The sequence below is a fragment of the Manis pentadactyla genome, chromosome 15 (assembly GCF_030020395.1).
Source record: "Manis pentadactyla isolate mManPen7 chromosome 15, mManPen7.hap1, whole genome shotgun sequence".
Lineage (NCBI taxonomy): Eukaryota > Metazoa > Chordata > Mammalia > Pholidota > Manidae > Manis > Manis pentadactyla.
Genome location: NC_080033.1, coordinates 20,270,889 through 20,292,545, shown reverse-complemented (window position 1 = coordinate 20,292,545; position 21,657 = coordinate 20,270,889). Strand labels below are relative to the sequence as shown.

The 21,657-nt window shown below is 47.2% G+C and overlaps 1 protein-coding gene and 1 pseudogene across 6 annotated transcripts in view; one reads left to right on the top strand and one right to left on the bottom strand.

Annotated features, from left to right (window-relative positions):
• LOC130681155 (CD177 antigen-like) overlaps positions 1–14,403 on the bottom strand; it is a 30,309-nt gene extending 15,906 nt beyond the window's left edge. For 3 of the 6 annotated variants that reach the window (XM_057493538.1, XM_057493539.1, XM_057493540.1), the window contains exons 1-3: positions 14,073–14,403; positions 11,802–11,925; positions 11,602–11,697 (exon numbers count right to left, since the gene is read on the bottom strand). The gene's annotated coding sequence lies outside the window, so the exon portion shown is untranslated. The remainder of the gene's footprint in view (positions 1–11,601; positions 11,698–11,801; positions 11,926–14,072) is intronic. The other 3 variants (XM_057493541.1, XM_057493543.1, XM_057493544.1) reach the window with 1 other exon arrangement.
• A 4,797-nt stretch (positions 14,404–19,200) lies between these two features.
• LOC130681150 (zinc finger protein 541-like) lies at positions 19,201–21,428 on the top strand (annotated as a pseudogene).
• The last annotated feature ends 229 nt before the right edge of the window (positions 21,429–21,657 follow it).

The following is a 21,657-nucleotide window of genomic DNA, read 5'->3' as shown; positions in this document are numbered from 1 at the left end:
CAGAGGTAAAACAGTGTCACAGACACTGTAAGGAACTGGCCTCTGGTCCAACAGCTAAGAAACAACACAGAAAGCGCCTGAACTCAGGTGGTCGACCTTCAGAATTAAATGGAAAGAATCCGACAGCTAAGTAACAGAGCACTAAAGTACACGGACAGAGGGTCCTCTACCAGGAAACTGGAAATAACGTCAAGGTTAACTACCTGGGACTACAGAAAAGGAAATTATACGTGCACACATACACATGCAAAAAGTACATTTAAATAATTAACAGGACAGTGGAAGAAATAGGTAGAAGGCCAAGGAACATACTGAAGATATAATTTCCATTGCTAAAAGTATAAACTTGTTTACCATAAGATGTCTTTTAAAACAACAATGGTCTTACACATCTATGTACTTGTACATGTACCTACAAATACACCAATTATCTGCCATGGGAAAAGGTGTCTCTCAACTAATTTTTGAATTGATTTTTTATCATCATTTTTATGTGTATGTATTTTACCTTCTTTGAGACAATGAAAATAAACCAATGGTACTTATTTCAGTTTGTCAGCATCATTCAATAGGACAAGGGAAAAGTACAAGGAAAAAAATCGACAATACTTCATTCCCTATAAAATACCCATATACAAAAATATAATTTTATCCACTCAAATTTAAATATGTAGCCATTAAACAAAGCAAAATAGACTATTTACTGCACTAATAATGACTCAAGCTTTGGAAGTTATCAGCTTTACACATTACATAACAGCTCATTAAGAAAAAAAAAAAAAGACCACAAAAATGAACACTAGAAACAACTACTGAATAATTGAAAAATCATGAAGAAAGGTTATTGGGGAAAAAAACTGTTATTACACTAGAAATTTCAACAAACACCATGATCATTGCAACACTGGACGCATTTCTTCTGAAATTATGGTGGAAAAAAGGGCACTGCCCAGGGCTCCTGCCATTCACCCCTGTCCAGGCAAACTACAGATGCATGAATCTCAGGACAGGGAGAGGCTCAAAAGGAAAGAGGGAAAGATCCCCGATGCCCCCGGGATGCTCCAGACAGCAGCAGCAGCCGTATCAGGGCACAGGAAAGAGGCCAGTCAGGAAATGTCACAAGAGACAAAGGACAGTAGAATGGCAAGAGGGACAATTCCCAGGAAGATGCAGCCATCATAAATGTGCCCACACTCTCACACTGATGAAGCAAACACTGAAGGAAGGGACAGAGAGACAGCATCACAGAAATAGTATGAGAGCCAACACCCCAGTGTTAGTATGGACAGAACAACCAGCCAGACGGGCGAGGAGGAGCCTGAGGTCTCACACAGCTCCACAGCCCGACGGGGCCCAACGCCAGGAAGGACACTCCCCCGCAGCCACAGGGCACCTTCTGCGCAAGCACACGTGGGACATTCTGCAGGACAGGCCACATGTTATGACACAAAACAAACCAGAAATGTCCAAAGATTGAAATAATAGTATGTATCTTCTCTATCCACAGTGAAGCTAGAAACAGATAGCAGAGGGAAAACAGACAACTCGACAACATGTGGAAATAATACACCTCATGTTTAGACACTAAATGGGTCAAAGAAGAAATCACATGGATTTTTAAAACTATCACAATAAAAATGGAAATACAACACAGCGAACCTGGGGGACGTAGTGGAGGCAGCACTGAGGAGGATGCCTGCAAGTGGTAAATCTTACATTACAGAAAAGGAGTGGTCTCCGATCAGAAATAGGATTTTATACCTCAAGAAATCAGAAAAATAACAAACTGCACCAAAATTTAGCAGAAGGAATAAGATCAGAGCAAGGAGAAATGAAACAGAATAGGAAAACTACCTAAAAATCAAGAGACCGAGAACAAGTTTTCTGAAAGATTTAGAAATTGACAAACATTTAGCTAGGCTGAGAGAGAGACAGAGAGACAGAGAGAGAGAGAGAGAGAGAGAGAGAGAGAGAGAGAGAGAGAGAGACGACGAGCCCTCAAGTAAATCAGAAATGAAAGGGGGACACTGCAACAGGTGTCACAGAAATGTTGCAAATGGTCTATAAGAAAGTACTATGGGGGGCGGAAGATGGCGGCGTGAGTAGAGCAGCGGAAATCTCCTCCCAAAACAACATATATCTATGAAAATATAACAAAGACAACCCTTCCTAGAATAAAGACCAGAGGACACAGGACAATATCCAGACCACATCCGCACCTGAGAGAACCCAGCGCCTCGCGAAGGGGGTAAGATACAAGCCCCGGCCCCGCGGGAGCCGAGCGCCCCTCCCCCCAGCTCCCGGCGGGAGAAGAGCAGGCAGAGCGGGAGGGAGACGGAGCCCAGGACTGCCGAACACCCAGCCCCAGCCATCCGGGCCAGAGTGCAGGGCGCTCGATACTAGGAAAACAGGGCAGCAAGAACAGTGAGCAGGCACTGGAGGCTGGGTGACAGAGGGCATAAGAAAAGCGCACGACCATTTTTTTTTTGCTTTTTTGCTGTTTTGTTTTGGCGAGCGCTTTTTGGAAGTCTTAAAGGGATAGGGACCCCAATACTAGGGAAACAGGAGAGCAAGAACAGTGAGCAGGCACTGGAAGCTGGGCGACAGAGGACATAAGAAAAGCGCGCGACCATTTTTTTTTTTTTTGCTTTTTTGCTGTTTTGTTTTGGCGAGCGCTTTTTGGAAGTCTTAAAGGGATAGGGACCCCAATACTAGGGAAACAGGGCAGAAAGACCGGTGAGCAGAGGCCTGAGGCTGGCACCGGAGAATAAAGAAAAACGAACGACCACCCCTTTTTTTTTTTTTTTTTTATTAAAAAACTTTTTTTTTTTTTTTAATTAAAAAATTTTTTTTTCTTATTTTTTTTTTTTGGTGGTCGTTGTTTTGTTTTGGCGGGTGCTTTTTGGAAGTCTTAAAGGGGCAGGGCGGGTCACTTAATCCAGAGGTAGGGAATCCGGGATCTCTGGTCACACTAACCCCTGGGCTGCAGGGAGCAGGGAGGCCCCTTACGGAGATAAATAGCCTCCCAGCAGCTCCTGCTCCAACGCGACTCCACCATTTTGGAGTAGCTGCCCAAGCCAGGCCACGCCCACAGCAACTGCGAAGATTAACTCCATAGCAGCCGGGCAGGAAGCAGAAACCCTGTCTGCACGCAGCTGCGCAGCACAAGCCACTAGAGGTCGCTGTTCTCCCAGGAGAGGAGGGCCACAAACCAACAAGAAAGGAAGTCCTTCCAGCCGTCACTCGTCCCAGTTCTGCAGACTATTCCTATCACCATGAAAAGGCAAACCTACAGGCAGACAAAGATCACAGAGACAACACCAGAGAAGGAGACAGACCTAACCAGTCTTCCTGACAAAGAATTCAAAATAAGAATCATAAACATGCTGACAGAGATGCAGAGAAATACGCAAGAGAAATGGGATGAAGTCCGGAAGGAGATCACAGATGCCAGAAAGGAGATCGCAGAAATGAAACAAACTCTGGAAGGGTTTATAAGCAGAATGGATAGAATGCAAGAGGCCATTGATGGAATTGAAATCAGAGAACAGGAACGCATAGAAGCTGACATAGAGAGAGACAAAAGGATCTCCAGGAATGAAACAATATTAAGAGAACTGTGTGACCAATCCAAAAGGAACAATATCCGTATTATAGGGGTCCCAGAAGAAGAAGAGAGAGGAAAAGAGATGGAAAGTATCTTAGAAGAAATAAATGCTGAAAACTTCCCCACACTGGGGGAGGAAGTAATCGAACAGACCACGGAAATACACAGAACCCCCAACAGAAAGGATCCAAGAAGGACAACACCAAGACACATAATAATTAAAATGGCAAAGATCAAGGACAAGGAAAGAGTGTTAAAGGCAGCTAGAGAGAAAAAGGTCACCTATAAAGGGAAACCCATCAGGCTAACGTCAGATTTCTCAACAGAAACCCTACAGGCCAGAAGAGAATGGCATGATATATTTAATACAATGAAACAGAAGGGCCTTGAACCAAGGATACTGTATCCAGCACGACTATCATTCAAATATGGCGGTGGGATTAAACAATTCCCAGACAAACAAAAGCTGAGGGAATTTGCTTTCCACAAACCACCTCTACAGAACATCTTACAGGGACTGCTCTAGATGGGAGCACTCCTAGAAAGAGCACAGCACAAAACACCCAACATATGAAGAATCGAGGAGGAGGAACAAGAAGGGAGAGAAGAAAAGAATCTCCAGATAGTGTATATAACAGCTCAATAAGCGAGCTAAGTTAGGCAGTAAGATACTAAAGAGGCTAACCTTGAACCTTTGGTAACCACGAATTTAAAGCCTGCAATGGCAATAAGTACATATCTTTCAATAGTCACCCTAAATGTTAATGGGTTGAATGCACCAATCAAAAGACACAGAGTAACAGAATGGATAAAAAAGCAAGACCCATCTATATGCTGCTTACAAGAAACCCACCTCAAACCCAAAGACATGTACAGACTAAAAGTCAAGGGATGGAAAAACATATTTCAAGCAAACAACAGTGAGAAGAAAGCAGGGGTTGCAGTACTAATATCAGACAAAATAGACTTCAAAACAAAGAAAGTAACAAGAGATAAAGAAGGACACTACATAATGATAAAGGGCTCAGTCAAACAAGAGGATATAACCATTCTAAATATATATGCACCCAACACAGGAGCACCAGCATATGTGAAACAAATACTAACAGAACTAAAGGGGGATATAGACTGCAATGCATTCATTCTAGGAGACTTCAACACACCACTCACCCCAAAGGATAGATCCACTGGGCAGAAAATAAGTAAGGACACGGAAGCACTGAACAACACAGTAGAGCAGATGGACCTAATAGACATCTATAGAACTCTACATCCAAAAGCAGCGGGATATACATTCTTCTCAAGTGCACATGGAACATTCTCCAGAACAGACCACATACTAGGCCACAAAAAGAGCCTCAGAAAATTCCAAAAGATTGAAATCCTACCAACCAACTTTTCAGATCACAAAGGCATAAAACTAGAAATAAACTGTACAAAGAAAGCAAAGAGGCTCACAAACACATGAAGGCTTAACAACACGCTCCTAAATAATCAATGGATCAATGACCAAATCAAAATGGAGATCCAGCAATATATGGAAACAAATGACAACAACAACACTAAGCCCCAACTTCTGTGGGACGCAGCAAAAGCAGTCTTAAGAGGAAAGTATATAGCAATCCAAGCATATTTAAAAAAGGAAGAGCAATCCCAAATGAATGGTCTAATGTCACAATTATCGAAATTGGAAAAAGAAGAACAGATGAGGCCTAAGGTCAGCAGAAGGAGGGACATAATAAAGATCAGAGAAGAAATAAATAAAATTGAGAAGAATAAAACAATAGCAAAAATCAATGAAACCAAGAGCTGGTTCTTCGAGAAAATAAACAAAATAGATAAGCCTCTAGCCAGACTTATTAAGAAGAAAAGAGAGTCAACACAAATCAACAGTATCAGAAACGAGAAAGGAAAAATCACGACGGACCCCACAGAAATGCAAAGAATTATTGGAGAATACTATGAAAACCTATATGCTAACAAGCTGGGAAACCTAGGAGAAATGGACAACTTCCTAGAAAAAGATAACCTTCCAAGATTGACCCAGGAAGAAACAGAAAATCTAAACAGACCAATTACCAGCAACGAAATTGAAGCGGTAATCAAAAAACTACCAAAGAACAAAACTCCCGGGCCAGATGGATTTACCTCGGAATTTTATCAGACATACAGGGAAGACATAATACCCATTCTCCTTAGAGTTTTCCAAAAAATAGAGGAGGAGGGGATACTCCCAAACTCATTCTATGAAGCTAACATCACCCTAATACCAAAACCAGGCAAAGACCCCACCAAAAAAGAAAACTACAGACCAATATCCCTGATGAACGTAGATGCAAAAATACTCAACAAAATATTAGCAAACCGAATCCAAAAATACATCAAAAGGATCATACACCATGACCAAGTGGGATTCATCCCAGGGATGCAAGGATGGTACAACATTCGAAAGTCCATCAACATCATCCACCACATCAACAAAAAGAAAGACAAAAACCACATGATCATCTCCATAGATGCTGAAAAAGCATTTGACAAAATTCAACATCCATTCATGTTAAAAACTCTCAGCAAAATGGGAATAGAGGGCAAGTACCTCAACATAATAAAGGCCATCTATGATAAACCCACAGCCAACATTATATTGAACAGCGAGAAGCTGAAAGCATTTCCTCTGAGATCAGGAACTAGACAGGGATGCCCACTCTCTCCACTGTTATTTAACATAGTACTGGAGGTCCTAGCCACGGCAATCAGACAAAATAAAGAAATACAAGGAATCCAGATTGGTAAAGAAGAAGTTAAACTGTCACTATTTGCAGATGACATGATACTGTACATAAAAAACCCTAAAGACTCCACCCCAAAACTACTAGAACTGATATCGGAATACAGCAAAGTTGCAGGATACAAAATCAACACACAGAAATCTGTGGCTTTCCTGTATACTAACAATGAACCAACAGAAAGAGAAATCAGGAAAACAACTCCATTCACAATTGCATCAAAAAAAATAAAATACCTAGGAATAAACCTAACCAAAGAAGTGAAAGACTTATACTCTGAAAACTACAAGTCACTCTTAAGAGAAATTAAAGGGGACACTAACAGATGGAAACTCATCCCATGCTCGTGGCTAGGAAGAATTAATATCGTCAAAATGGCCATCCTGCCCAAAGCAATATACAGATTTGATGCAATCCCTATGAAACTACCAGCAACATTCTTCAATGAACTGGAACAAATAATTCAAAAATTCATATGGAAACACAAAAGACCCCGAATAGCCAAAGCAATCCTGAGAAAGAAGAATAAAGTAGGGGGGATCTCACTCCCCAACTTCAAGCTCTACTATAAAGCCATAGTAATCAAGACAATTTGGTACTGGCACAAGAGCAGAGCCACAGACCAATGGAACAGACTAGAGAATCCAGACATTAACCCAGACATATATGGTCAATTAATATTTGATAAAGGAGCCATGGACATACAATGGCGAAATGACAGTCTCTTCAACAGATGGTGCTGGCAAAACTGGACAGCTACATGTAGGAGAATGAAACTGGACCATTGTCTAACCCCATATACAAAAGTAAACTCAAAATGGATCAAAGACCTGAATGTAAGCCATGAAACCATTAAACTCTTGGAAGAAAACATAGGCGAAAACCTCTTAGACATAAACATGAGTGACCTCTTCTTGAACATATCTCCCCGGGCAAGGAAAACAACAGCAAAAATGAACAAGTGGGACTATATTAAGCTGAAAATCTTCTGTACAGCAAAAGACACCATCAATAGAACAAGAAGGATCCCTACAGTATGGGAGAATATATTTGAAAATGACACATCCGATAAAGGCTTGACGTCCAGAATATATAAGGAGCTCACACGCCTCAACAAACAAAAAACAAATAACCCAATTAAAAAATGGGCAGAGGAACTGAACACACAGTTCTCCAAAAAAGAAATACAGATGGCCAACAGACACATGAAAAGATGCTCCACATCGCTAATTATCAGAGAAATGCAAATTAAAACTACAATGAGGTATCACCTCACACCAGTAAGGATGGCTGCCATCCAAAAGACAAACAACAACAAATGTTGGCGAGGCTGTGGAGAAAGGGGAACCCTCCTACACTGCTGGTGGGAATGTAAGTTAGTTCAACCATTGTGGAAAGCAGTATGGAGGTACATCAAAATGCTCAAAACAGACTTACCATTTGACCCAGGAATTGCACTCCTAGGAATTTACCCTAAGAACGCAGCAATCAAGTTTGAGAAAGACAGATGCACCCCTATGTTTATTGCAGCACTATTTACAATAGCCAAGAATTGGAAGCAACCTAAATGTCCATCAATAGATGAATGGATAAAGAAGATGTGGTACATATACACAATGGAATACTACTCAGCCATAAGAAAAGGGCAAATCCAATCATTTGCAGCAACATGGATGGAGCTGGAGGGTATTATGCTCAGTGAAACAAGCCAAGCGGAGAAAGAGAAATACCAAATGATTTCACTTATCTGTGGAATATAAGAACAAAGGAAAAACTGAAGGAACAAAACAGGAGCAGAATCACAGAACTCAACAATGGACTAACAGGTACCAAAGGGAAAGGGACTGGGGAGGATGGGTGGGTAGGGAGGGATAAGGGGGGGAGAAGTAGGGGGGTATTAAGATTAACATGCAAGGGGAGGTAGGAGAAAAGGGAGGGCTGTACAACACAGAGAAGGCAAGTAGTGATTCTACAACATTTTGCTATACTGATGGACAATGACTGTAAAGGGGTTTATAGGGGAGACCTGGTATAGGGGAGAGCCTAGTAAGCATAATATTCGTCATGTAAGTGTAGATTAGTGATACCAAAAAGAAAGAAAAAAAAAAAAAAAAGGGCAGTTCCTGTGTGGTAACCTCCAACGAGTTCTACACAAGGGTATAAAGGGCATATAAAAGTGTAGGCAAAGGGTCTGTTTGTGTTTATACAGAGGATCAAAGCCTAATTGGGCTACCCCAAAAATGAACTAAGATACGATATGAAAAAGAACTTCCAACATCAGCACTCTCTGGAAGACTCATGCCAGAAGATGATCACCAAAAAACCCCAACAAAGATCCACGCACTGCTACAGCTGTAGATGCACTCATCCCACCCGTTCCTGGACTTGCCATGGGAATGAGGAAGGAGATATCTAAGCTGGCCTGTGCATACAGTAAAACAACAAATTGGACTGGATCTATACTGTTGGAACTCAACCAAGAATTTGGAGAAGTGCAAATTGTAGCGCTCCAAAGTCTTACAACTACAGACTATTTACTGTTAAAAGAACATATGGTATGTGAACAGTCCCCAGGAATGGGTTGTTTTAATTTGTCTGATTTCTCTCAGACTGTTCAAGTTCAGTTGGACAATATCCACCATGTCATAGATAAGTTTTCACAAATGCCTAAGGTGCCTAACTGGTTTTCTTGGTTTCACTGGAGATGGCTGGTAATTACAGATATGCTTTGGTTATGTAACTATACTCCTATTATGTTAATGTGTGTGCGCAATTTAAGTAGTAGCTTAAAACCTATTCATGCTGAAGTTACTCTACAAGAAGATATGCCAAAGAAATAATCAATCTTCCCATGTTTTCTTCCGCCTGCTACTTCTACAGCTTTTCTTCTTCCTTCCTAATTACAACCCTTAAATAGAATTCGTGCCTCGTATCAAATTTATCGAGTATCATAATTCTTCCAAGTGGTAAAGATACCTCAAGACAAATGCTGGTCATAGAAGCCACAGGGCATAAATATGCAAAGAAGTAAAAAGCTAACCTTTTCAAACAATAAGGCTTCTCTCTCACTTACCAACTTCACATTTCCCTGTATGGCCCCGGAAGATGACTGGTTAGCCAGAGACGGGTAAGATTCCTCAAGGGAGGAACAACCTAAGACAGGCACAGTCGCAGGGGGGCCATCAGGTGAGAAATTGGGGATCAACAGAGGTGAGGCTTAGAACCTCACCCCCCCTGTTCTGAGAGAAATCTTCTGCATACGTGGACGTTTTATTGCCCTGGTCTAGCTTGGATTAACACATAGTCTACAGGCACACACCTGATCATCTACATTTGCTCTCTTACAACACTAAACTATGTTTTCTACCTTTATCTTGTATCTACCTACCACTTCAGCATTTTATTAAAAATAATAATAATAAAGAGAGAAATGTAGTATCCACACATAAATCAAGTATAAAAACCAAATGAATATTCATATTTGAACTGACTGTTTAGAGTTCATAATGCATGAGCAAAACTGAAAGTTTCTGTGATGACTGCCCTTGTACTGTTCACTATGTAACTAATTCATTATGTAAGAATTTGTTCTCCATGTAAGAACTTGTTTGTTATGCCTCAGAAGATTGGAGACTGACGAAAATTAGGCTTGGGGTGGATTACTGATTGTGCATTGAGCATTGACTCCCCTATACAGAATTTTATTGTCGTTAACAATCATTTGATCAATAAATATGAGAGATGCCCTCACAAAAAAAAAAAAAAAAGGACAGACTTCCAATGGTAAAATAAATAAGTAACCGGGATGTAATGTATAGCATAAGGAATATAGTCAAGATAATGTAACAGCTTGGTAGGGTGATAGCTGGAACCTCGAATTATGTATATAAATGTTCTACCACTGTGTTGTACACTTGAAACTAATGTAATGTAATACTGTGCGTCAACTACCCGTCAATAAAAAAAATAATTATTATTAAAAAAAAAAAAAAAAAAAGAAAGTACTATGAACAATTATATGCCAAGAAATTACATATCCTAGAAAATATGGGTACATTCAGATAAACATACAACCTCGCAGACCACATCACCAAGTAATAAAGAAAATGTGAACAGTTACAATGAGAGAGAGTCAAGCAGTCCTCAGAAACCTCCAACACACACCCAGGACCAGAAGGCTTCCCCAGGAGCCTACCAAATACTTACAGAAGAATAAACACGAATCCTGCTATAAATCTTCAGAAACACTTGTATGGAATCGCATGATTCTGACACCAAACCCAGAAAAAGAGACAGGAAGAAAAGTAGAGACCGATATTCCTGAAGAACATTGATGCAGAAATCCTTAACATACGAGCAAATAAAACTCAACAGCACATTCAAACCAGTACAGACAAGTGGAATTATTCCTGCATGGCTAGGAATATTCAACATACAAAACCACTCAATGCTAATGCGCTCCATTAATAGGAAGGAAGGGAAAAGAAACACACAATCATCTCAGTTAATGGGAAATAAGTCGTTGACAACGTTTGACAAACTCTGAAGATAAACACTGAAGGAACCAGGAATAGTAAACACGAGGGCCCTATATGAAAGGCACACATAGAACAGTGAGAATGGAAGCTTTCCTTCAGGCCCGGGGAGCGGCCCAGGATGCACCCGGCCCGGAGTACCGTGCAAAGTGCTGAACTACCCAAAGTCTCAGTCAGGTCATTACCACGCACACGACCAGGAGCCATCCGTGCTGGAAAGGTGGACGCCATAGTTTAAAATGCATGATAGAATCCCACACCCTCTATCTCTGATGGTGTTTCCCAATCATTAAGATTTTGGGACAGTGACTCACATGTCCAGCTTCAAATATATTAAAAATCAGGCTGAAAAGATTGCCCCTCTTTGGTCTCCTTTCCCATTAGTACGCGGCTTCTCCCTGCAGCCTCTTTCATCCGGGCTACAGAGAGCTGACGGTGCATCCAGGTGCAGCCCTGGATGCGTCCCTGCTGCCCACCCACCCTGACGCCCAGTCCCCCGCACAAGCCCCATGTCACTGGGTCAGCTGACATGGAACCGAAGTGGGGATGAGAGGTGCTGAGGGGTGAGTGGAGTGACCAGGGGTCACACCGTCAGGGTCAGAGCTCAGGGAGACCCAGGAAGGGCCCTTCAGGAAGGACAGACAGAAGGTCACCCAAAGGGTAGGGACTTTACCTGAGGAACAGCCATTCCCGCTCCTTCTCTGCTGTCCTCCTCCTCTTTTTCCGGACTTTGGCCTCAGGGAACGTGAGTCTTTCTTAGAAGCCAATCCTGAATGCCGAAAACATGCCGTTTAATGCTTAGAGTCATCATCGCATTCCCTTCCTTTGCCATAACCACATGGGGGGGCCTCCCGGTGTGGAAAGGACAGTTACCTGCTGCCCACTGCTCAGGAGGGACTCGCGGACAGTAACCTCCTTAGGCCACCCAGTGAGTTCCTCCATCATCTCTTCAGATCCCACCTTCCTGGGAAGCCCTCGCACACTCTGCACCAAAAACCTATGATCAATAAAGGTGAATTAAAAAGAAATCTGCTCAGAGATTACAACTGACTCTCCTTCCGTATTTTGCACATGTATAGCTATGTTTTTGCAATTCTGTATTTTTAAAATATTTTACAATTATTTCCTGGAAACGGAGTTATGTGTTACTATCGGTGTGAAAACCTTTATATAGTGTCACCTGACCAGAGGTTCTCCTTCCAGGAGGTGAGATGGGACCAGCCTTAATGTACGTCACCTGTGTGCAGCAGTGAGCACCAGGGCGCTGAGCCTCCTCTCCTGAGGCTGGGGGTGGCCGCAGGGAGGGCTGTCAGGCCTCCATGGGGTGTGATCAAGACCGGGTCTGTGACCTGAAGAGGGGTGTGGGGACAGCCAGGGTCCCCACTGCTGCAGTGTGTGCGATAACGTTTGCTTTTGAAGATGGGAGGATAGAGTGCATAGAAGACCTGTGTTTGTGTGCGGGGGTCCTTTGTGTGTTTCGGATGCACATACCACCATTTGTGGCTGCTGACCGAAGTAACATCCACGAGTCAGGATTACACATCCAGGTTCTCACCCTGATACCAACACTTAATTCCTTTCCAGAAAGTCATTGTGAAATGTTTTTAAAATGCAGAATTATGAAAAAGCGACTACAGGTGTGCACAACACTGAACGAGTAAGTTGTAGAAGTAAGTTCTGAGCATGCTTCCTTTTCATTTCAGCTTTACACATGGGTGCGGTTTTGTTTTTGTTTTGAGAATATTGCTGCACCAGACATAGTTGGGCTCTGTTGCACAGAGCTTCCAAGTCAATCCGGCACATCTTCAACACTGCAGAAAAAAGACAAGAGAGACCAGAGGGGAACAACTACTCTGAGGTCACAGCTCACTATGTTAATAAATCACATAAAAGGGAAGAAAACTGAGTACTACAAAACTGATTACATTAGTCTTTGACTCTTAAAACATCACTGACATCCCTACCAACTACCAATCAAACAGTCCAAAATTATTAACTGGTCACCAAAGAACACGTCCAAGACAGAAGATACAGGGGACAGAGACTGCAGGCCTGATTTAAACCACAAACAAGTTTAAAAAGGAAATGACGTCTAGTTTTTCAAGTCTAAGTCATTTTGATGTTAAAAGTAAATGTTAGAATATATCATCCTGATAAAAGAATGACATGAGTTCATTAAGGCCACCAAAACTTATTTGAGAATCATAAGGAAGTAGAAAATTGAAGAACTAACATTTATCTCAAACTACCAAATTATGAATTAAATGTTAAGTGTCTATATATGTACATATATAAAATTCCATTATAAAGAAACCAAAAAACAAAGCAGTCATTTTACTGTACCCTTAAAAAGAGCACCGTACAGTGACAGTCGTTTCGTCCACACTTGTCTTGCCCAACCTCTAACCCACACCAGGAAAACGGAAGGGGGTGACCCACCACTGACCAAGTCGGGTCACTGCCCTCAGGCTAAAAGTTGCAAATTTAAGCTATTTTCTGACATACAATATAAATTGCCCAAGCCTATTAGAAGTTTTGCAATTCTCAGTGTTATCTCTTTCACTGAAACGAATTTTAGATGTATTTTTAAAGCCACCAATGTATCACAACTTAATCACTGAGCAATCACCAGGATCCAGAGCCTCACCACCACCGCCCCGTCAGCCTCCACCCCTGCCTCTCTAATGTTGTGTTACCATCTTTTATTTTGTATATCCACCTCCCTATTTCTTTTTCTCTTTGATTTTGTGTTTTTCCGCTGGGTTGCTTCTCACTCAGTTGCCCTCCCCTTTCCTGCCGTCTCTCCCTTCGGTGCCTTCTCTCACCCCTGTTCCGCCCACACTGCAACTGGTTCCCCTCCTGCTGCCCCTTCTCCCCAGCCTTCCTCACGGTCCCCGCTCTCCCCGCATGCCCGCCCTCTTACACTCTCCAGCGCAGTCACTCCCCTGCCCTCCCGCGCGGTCACGCGCCCTCCGACCCTCTCCGGCGGCTCTGCTTCCCTCCTCCGCCCTCCGGGCCGCCCCGGTCCTCTCGGGCGCTACACCACGCCGCCCTGCGGCCATGGCTACTAGCCCGCAACCTCCCCGGACTCCCCCTCGAGGGCCTCCCCGCCGCACCCCAAGGGCCTCCCTCCCGGGGGCTCACCTTCATCCGGAGGTCCCGCTGGCCCGCTGGCCTCTAAGCCTCCCCGGCTCCGCCGCCTGCTCCTTCCTGGGCTCGCCCGTCCTCTCCGTGCGCCAGCTCTCCCGCAGCCTCCCGGCCTCCGCACTCGTTCCGCTTCTGTCCCCGCCGCTCCGGCCCGGCCTCTCCCGAGCGCCGCCGCCCGCGAGCCCAGGGGCGCGGAGGCACCGGGCGCCGGCCTCCCGGGAGAGCACGTTCACCGTCGGCGGAATCAGGGCTCGAGCCCGGGCGTCCCAGGCGTCCCGGCTCGCCTCCCGCACCGCGCTCTGGGGAAGAGGCGCCTCACAGGGGCGGCCTGGGGGGGAAAGAGGGCCCGGCCCGAGGCCACGGGGAGGCGGTTGGGGGGGGGCGGTCGGCCGGAAGGTCCAGCAGGAGACCGGCGGGCGCGGTGGGCCTCCTCCTGGAGTTGGGCGGCCGGCGCTGCGCTTCGGGAGCCGCACAGTCCCCGGTGGAGGGTCACCAGGCGCGGGAGGCCCGAGACGCCAGGGAAGGGCTTCAGGCAAGAAAACGACGGGAAAGGGGCGTGGAAGAGGCCAGGGGCGGGGCCCAGCCTCACGGGGACTGTGAACCGCAAGGGGTGCGCGTGGGCGGCCGCAGCGACGTCGGAGGTAGCACGGTGGTGAGCGGGGAACAGACCGGAGGGACCCCGGACCGCGTATGGCGGACGGAGGGCAGGACGACTCACGCTCTTCTGGGCCTCCGCCGCCTCGAGCTGGGAGCTTGCAGGTCTGAGGGGACCTGCGCGCGGCAGGAAGAGGCGGGCGACCTGGGGGCGGGGCGTGCGCGGGGACGGACTGCGCATGACGGCGGGCGGGTGAGGCCGAGCCCTGAGCTGGGCTGGGTCAGCCCCGCCCCCTGCTGGCAGGTCCCTTGTTCACTAACTTTTTCTCCTTTTTCCGTCAAGGTCTGCATCCTACCTATCTGGATGTTTCAGACTGTTCAAGATACAATGTTGCAGAGTTGTGAGGACCATTGTCGCTGGGAAAGATGTTTTCTTCCTCACAGTGAAAACAGTTCAAGTGAAAAGCTTTTTCCAGTGGGGTGGGATGCAAGTTCTGCCAGTGAAGCTGAAGCAACTGACAATCCGGGAACCAGGACCTTGGGGGGTGGGGGGAGAAGGACCGTGGGGCCATGGTTGGATCCAGGAACCTCCCTGCAATTAAAATCAATTTAAGCAATGCAATTAAACCCTGGAATTGCGTGTGAGGGACATGCAAACTAGAATGTGAAACGAAAAGTCTACCTGGGGGGAATGGGGTTCTTCACACTGACACCCCAGTAACCACATTTGCACTTCTCCATTCGTCCTGGAGTCACAGCTCAACCCTCCGCTGAGTTCAAAGACTTTCCCAGAGAGGAGACCTGGCAAGGAGGGCGGAGGCATGTGCTAATGCAGATCGCCAGTCCTTGTGAGACAGGGAGGGTGGGTGTAGTCAGAGTAGGGGGAGGGCCTCCGGAAAAAGCAACGGAAGGATGTTTGCAGCCAGAGAAGTGTAACTGACAGGGAACGCCTTACAAGGACAGCGGTCTGGCCCAGGTGGCTCCCTTCTGCTGCTCTTCTTCGCAAAGACAACAGAAACTCCCTTAACTTCCCCCGAGCTTCACTCCCGGCTCTGCCAGGCACTTACTCCCCCTTGCTTGCTCGTTTGCTGTGCACGTAGAAATGTTGCAGCTACGAAAGCAGAAAGATATGTATTGCTACCCTTGCCTTTGTTCAGGGCTCAGACCTTGGGAGATTACTCCCCTCTGAACCCGCAGGTGTATGAGACCGCAGGTGTAAAATAAACCCTCAACACTCCAAGACTTCCCAGGGCCGCTTGGTTCTTCCGTTGGTGATCCAGTCCGGGTTTATCCAGGCCCAGCTTCATTCATCTTTACCTATATGCTGTTTTTTTCTCCTTCCGTCCCTAATTAAGTAGTTCTATAACCTAGGCAACTAATTTAGCATGCAGGCCCAGCCTTAAACAACATAGTAAAAGGCAGGAAAGATTCCATCTTAAAGATTGTATTTTATTACCCAGGAAGTTAAAAATGTAGGATTCTTAACTTACTCTTTAGCAAACAGAGAACAGCGCATCCCACCTCGGGGGCTGGGAAGGAAGCTGCTCTGCTCCCAGACCCAGACACCGGTATTCCAGGGAGAAATCAGAGCAGGAAATTCCCTGTGTTAAGTTAATTCTAAGTATTCAAAGACCACTTAACAAGTCTGCACCCCTATCCCTTCGTCATCCCAGGCTCCTTCCTGCTCAGTCTCTCTGCTGGGTCTCAGGCTCAGAGGCTGAGCACTCTGGCTCCTAAAGTTGAGCCCCCTCCGCTCCCCACAACCTGGCCTGTTGGATTCTTGGATCCCACCTCTGCAGAGTCCCAGATAAAGGGTGATTTCTTAACTTGCCCTCTCATGAGGCAGTGTGATCCATCTGGAAGACCAATCTGAGGGGTAGAAAAATCTCCCATGATTCCTGCATACCGGAGACAGTTACTGAGTGTCTGTGAGCCCAGCAGTGAGCCTGCAGAGTCCTGGCACCCAGGGCCTTAGGTTCTGGAGATTTGAGGTCAGTTTCCCTTGCTTCCTGGACCCCAAGCTGTCTCTGTCCCAGACAGGAGCTTCTGCAGACAGCCATTCCTCTGCAAGACAGAAGCAATCTGCTCCTTCCTTCCCAAGCTGGCCCTGGGGATATTTGAAGACCTCCGCTCTGCCACCTGCACACCCCCAGTCTGGTCCTCAGGTGACATGACTTGTTAAAATACCTTTTATCACTTTACCAAGGGACACAGAAAGCATGGAGACATATTCCAGTACCGAAGAAGAAGAAAATAAAATTGGCTCATAATCCTATCAGTCTATTCAATTCTCTCTGTTCTCTATTAAAATTTATTTTTCTTTTTTAAAGACTAGGATAATTTTGTTTTGTAACAGGCTGCTCTTTTCTCAGTATTAAGGCATGAATGTCCTTTCATGTCATCAGATAGTTTTCCACAGTTTTACCTTAAATGCTTATGTCCTAGACCATTTAAACCATGATGGTGTCACCTACATGCTCTCTGATCAGGTAGCAGGCTGTTCTAACAGGAAAGGCAATGCTGCAGGTAATTCCCCTGCAGTTAACTCCTCATATAAGTGTATATTATTTCCTTTAAAAACCCAAAGGTAAAAGTGGCTGGGAGAAAGGATTTATACTTCTGTAAGTTTTGGATGATGTATTTCTGGATTGCCCTTGTGAGAGAGCCATGATGTCATAAGGCCCCTGCAGCCACGGCAACCTGGTTCTTAGAATCCTTCCAGGCCACAACTGACCACAGTTTGGCCTCTGACTGGGCACTGTACTGCAGTGTGGCCAGACCAGGGTCCTTTCTCTCCCAACTCCCCGGTCTACGTCTTGTTTTCTCTGTGAATTAAGGTACTGGAGATGGAGAAAGGGTTCCTGGGCCTCTCTTCCCGAGTCTACTGTGGTTCTAAGAGTCAGGGAGCGCTTTAGCCGAGCTCTTCCATGTCCCCAGGTGTCTCTAACGTGGGCTTTCTCCTTCTGTTTGTTTAGACCTGAGGCTGGCCATGCTTCAGGTGCCTAGAGATGGTGACGAAGGAGGCAGGGCCACCTCCGGGAGCGCAGGGAAAGAAGAGCAGCATCACACTTCACCTCAGAAGCCGCTTCTGGATTGTAGCCTCTGCGGGAAGGTGTTCAGCCGCACCAGCTCTCTTAGCAAGCACTACCTGACGCACAGCCAGGAACGGAAACACGTTTGCGGAATCTGCAGCAAGGCCTTTAAGTGCAAGAACCACCTGTATGTAGGAGTCTGGTCACCAACATCTGTGCAGGGGCCTGGGGAGGAGGGGGCATGTTCCTAGGTCGTTCTCATCACCTCCCAGATGAGCCTGACACACCCTGTCGGTGTTGGGTCCCTGTGACCCGTGCTTAGACGAGGACTCCGTGTCTGGGGACAGGTCTGCCACTGCCCTGAACAGGTCACCCTTGCGAGCTCCCAAAGTCACACCAATGAGAAAATCATTGCCTTGATTTGCAGATGGGACGTCCCGAGGCAATTTTGTCATGGAGGGAATCGGGTTAACTTTATAGAGAAATATTTGGAGACAGTGATAGTTGCCTGAGGAGAACCAGCCCGTGTTTATTTGAGGAACATGTACCGGGACTCCACAGGGCATGAGAGATTCCAAAATCCCTGTGCCTAGAATGGGGCAATGGCACATTAACTCTTGTCTCTCTTTTTTAACTCCTGATTTTTTTTATTTAACTCTTGATTTTAAAAGAAAGCCCATAAGGAGTCTGGAGCAGAATTCCTTTTGTTCCTAATGTCTGGTAAATGATAAGCTTTTCTTGCTAGTGAGGAAGGACAGACAGACTTCCTCAAACCAAGAGACTGGCAAGTGGGAATCGGCAGTCCATTGCATTTTATATGCTCCTGGCCTTCCCACAGGGCTTTGACTGACACACCTTCCCACTCATCCTCTCGCCAAGCCCCCCCACCAGGGAAAGGCAGCGATTTGCTCATGTCACAGACCGATTAACAAGGGAGCTGGAGATTGGGTCTCTGCCACTCTCCTCAATTGGAGGCCAGGGCCGCCCTTTGGAGAAGGGCTCTGTCATTTATTAGCATGCCCCATGCGCCGCATTATTAGGACTGTCCGGAGTAGGGCTGCTGGGAACACGGAGGGTATTTACTCATCTGTTTATGCTATTAATATAGATATAAGTATGACATAAACATAGGACATATTTGTATTCATTTATTTTATAGGAGGCACGTTTGACTGTTTTCTAGAATGTTCTGTTTGGGCATCTGTAAATTGTATTTTTTCCTGTGGGGGGTTTCAGGCAGCTGTCTCCTTATAGGAATTCTATGATAGGGGAAAGACTCCTTTGTTAAAGGCAGGATGCTCCCCAAATGAGCTTTTCCTCAAATGTATTCTGCAAAATTGGTTCTTGAGGGCACTAAGAGGAACTATTTCAAAAAACAGTTCTGTGGGCAACTATGTTTCAGAGACATGGCAGGTTAAGCAGATGACCCTCTATCTATCTACCTGCTATGTGGCTGTTACATTTGCTCCCATGAACCTCCAAGAAGCACATGGTGCTCTGTCGGGACTGACTTGCCAGCGGAGCCCACGTCCTCGGGGAGCCACTCTGGAGGGCTGGTGTTCCTTGGGAACCCATTCTGGGGAACTCTGGCCTGGCTTCTGTTGATTTTTCTCTCAGATAAGGGGTTTGCTTAACGGTGAGGGAGAGAGGCACCCCTTCCAGATGCTTAGACCGTAGCTGGGGGCTGAGTACAGGCTCTGAACTGTGGTTCTGAGCTCCACTGCCCCTTGGGAGCACTGTGGGGGGAGTCAGGCTCGGGACCCTGCAGTGGGAGGCTGAGCCCCAGTAACCTCTGACTCCCTTCTCGTGTGTGACTCCAGGACTAGGCACATGCTCACCCACCAGAAGACCAAGCCCTTTGCGTGCAGGGAGCAGGGCTGCAGCAAGAGCTACTGTGATGACCGCTCCCTGCGCCAGCACTACGAGGTCCAGCACGGCTTGTGCATCCTGAAGGAGGCCCCCCTTGAGGAAGAAGCTTGTGGGGACTCCTCTCCTGCCCACGAGGTGGCCGGCCAGCCTGCTGCGGATGGCCTGCGGTCCCTGGTGCCTCCAGAAGCCAGGTCCCCAGGCCCCCTTTTGCCCAACCGAGAGCCCCTGCGCTCTATTGTAAGCAGCATGGTCCACCAGGAGATCTCATCTTCCGGCCCGGTCCTGGCCGGGCCCTCAGATGACGGGGAAGGGAAAAACACAGCCTGTCCCTCCCCACCCTCACTGGGGCCCTACCCCTGCACCCCAGCGGCCCCAGGGACCCTGGGCAGTGATGTTCCTGAGGAGTGTCACCCCCTGTGGAAGGAGCCCGCCACTGGGTTCACAGCCATTCACTCCAGGGTAGCAGAGGATGGTGGTCCAGACCCAGCTGAGTCGGAGCGGCCGCCCCAGCTACCGCCCACCCTGGAGAGCGGGCAGGAGGGTGGGACCCTGCCGGCTGGCCTGCCTCTCTTCCAAGGCCAGGCAGCACCTGCCAGTGCTGAGCCTTCAAACCACAACTTCCAGTGGCTCCAGAACCTCCCAGGCTGCCCCGAGAGCGAAGGGGATGATGTGTTTGCCATCCAGAAGCCCACTTCCGTGTCCTCTCAGGAGGGCTCCAAGTCTGGGCCCAGGCCCAGCAGCACCTCCCTGATGGGGGAGCCCTCGCCCAGCGGTGGCCCCAGTCTGGAGGATGCACTGCCCTTCCCCCCCACACTCCTGAAGGCACCTGGGGAGGCCTCAGGCGGCCCTGGATATGCTGGCGAGGAAGGGGACACCAGGGCTTCCAAGAAGAGCGATTCTGACAGCGACTCCTGCTCACGGCAGCACGTGGAGGAGCCCAGCCTCCAGGCGGCCCTGAAGCTGAGTGGGCTGTCCTCTGACAACACGACGCTGCTCTCCGGGCAGTTGTTCCTGAAGTCGGAGGAGTGTCTGGTGAGTCAAGGGCAGATGCAGGTGTTCCAGATGATCACCAAGTCCCAGTGGATCATCTCTGGACCCCAGGTGGCTGTGGCCTCCCCCAGCATGCTGTGCCTGAGGGCAAGCAGGCTGCACTGAAGCCACTTCAGGGGCCGCGGCCACACCAGCCCCCACCACTGGCACCCACAGTTGACTCCTTCCATCCTGGTCCTGCAAACCCAGAGCCAGAGGGATCCCCGCCCCACAAGAGAAAAACCACGCCCGCCTTCCCCAGGGAGGCCTTGCCCAGCAGCAATAGACAGGACCCGAAGGGAGGACCAAAAGTGGCTCCTGTACCATGGGAACCCCCTGGGAATGCAGATGTCTCCTCTCTGGCCAAGCAGCTGAGATCCACGAAAGGGCCCTTAGACCTGGGGGACATCCTCCCCACAGGGGGCCCATGGCCGACCCAGCTAGGTGGGGACAATCCTGCCGGAGCCCAGCTCCCAGGGAAGCAGGCCCAGGTGGAGAATGGCCTGGCCTTGGGGGCCATGAAAGGTGCAAAGGGCCTGGCCTGCTCCCAGGGCAGAGGCCACAGGCTCTTCTCTGGCAACATGTGGGCCCAATGTTTCTTGGACTTCCAGAAGGAGAAGGTGAAAATGGATACGCGCTGTGAGGCCTCTCCCAGCCAGGTGGCCATGGCCTCCTTCTCATCGGCCGGGCCTTCAGTGGACACCCCGCAGGACTCAAAGTCCAAGCTGACGATATCCAACAGGATCCAGGTACCTGACTTTATGCTGTGAGATGAGAGACTCACTCATCACTTGGTTCTGAATTTCTGAGTGTCCAGACATTTTATTTAGTGCCCATGAGTCCTCAGACCCAGTTTTACAGAGGGGAAGTGAAGGTTCAGAGAGATCATGGCCCCCCACCAACCTTCCCCGCAAAAAAGCCAGGATGAAGGCTTTGCAAAGTTGCTGGGATGCCCCGTGTCACCTTTCCTCACTGAGTTTTTTCTGCTTGTTATCCTCTTGTCCTTCTCTTCCTTCTGGGTTTGCCCCCTCAAACTCTTCAGAGGATATAAAGGTAGA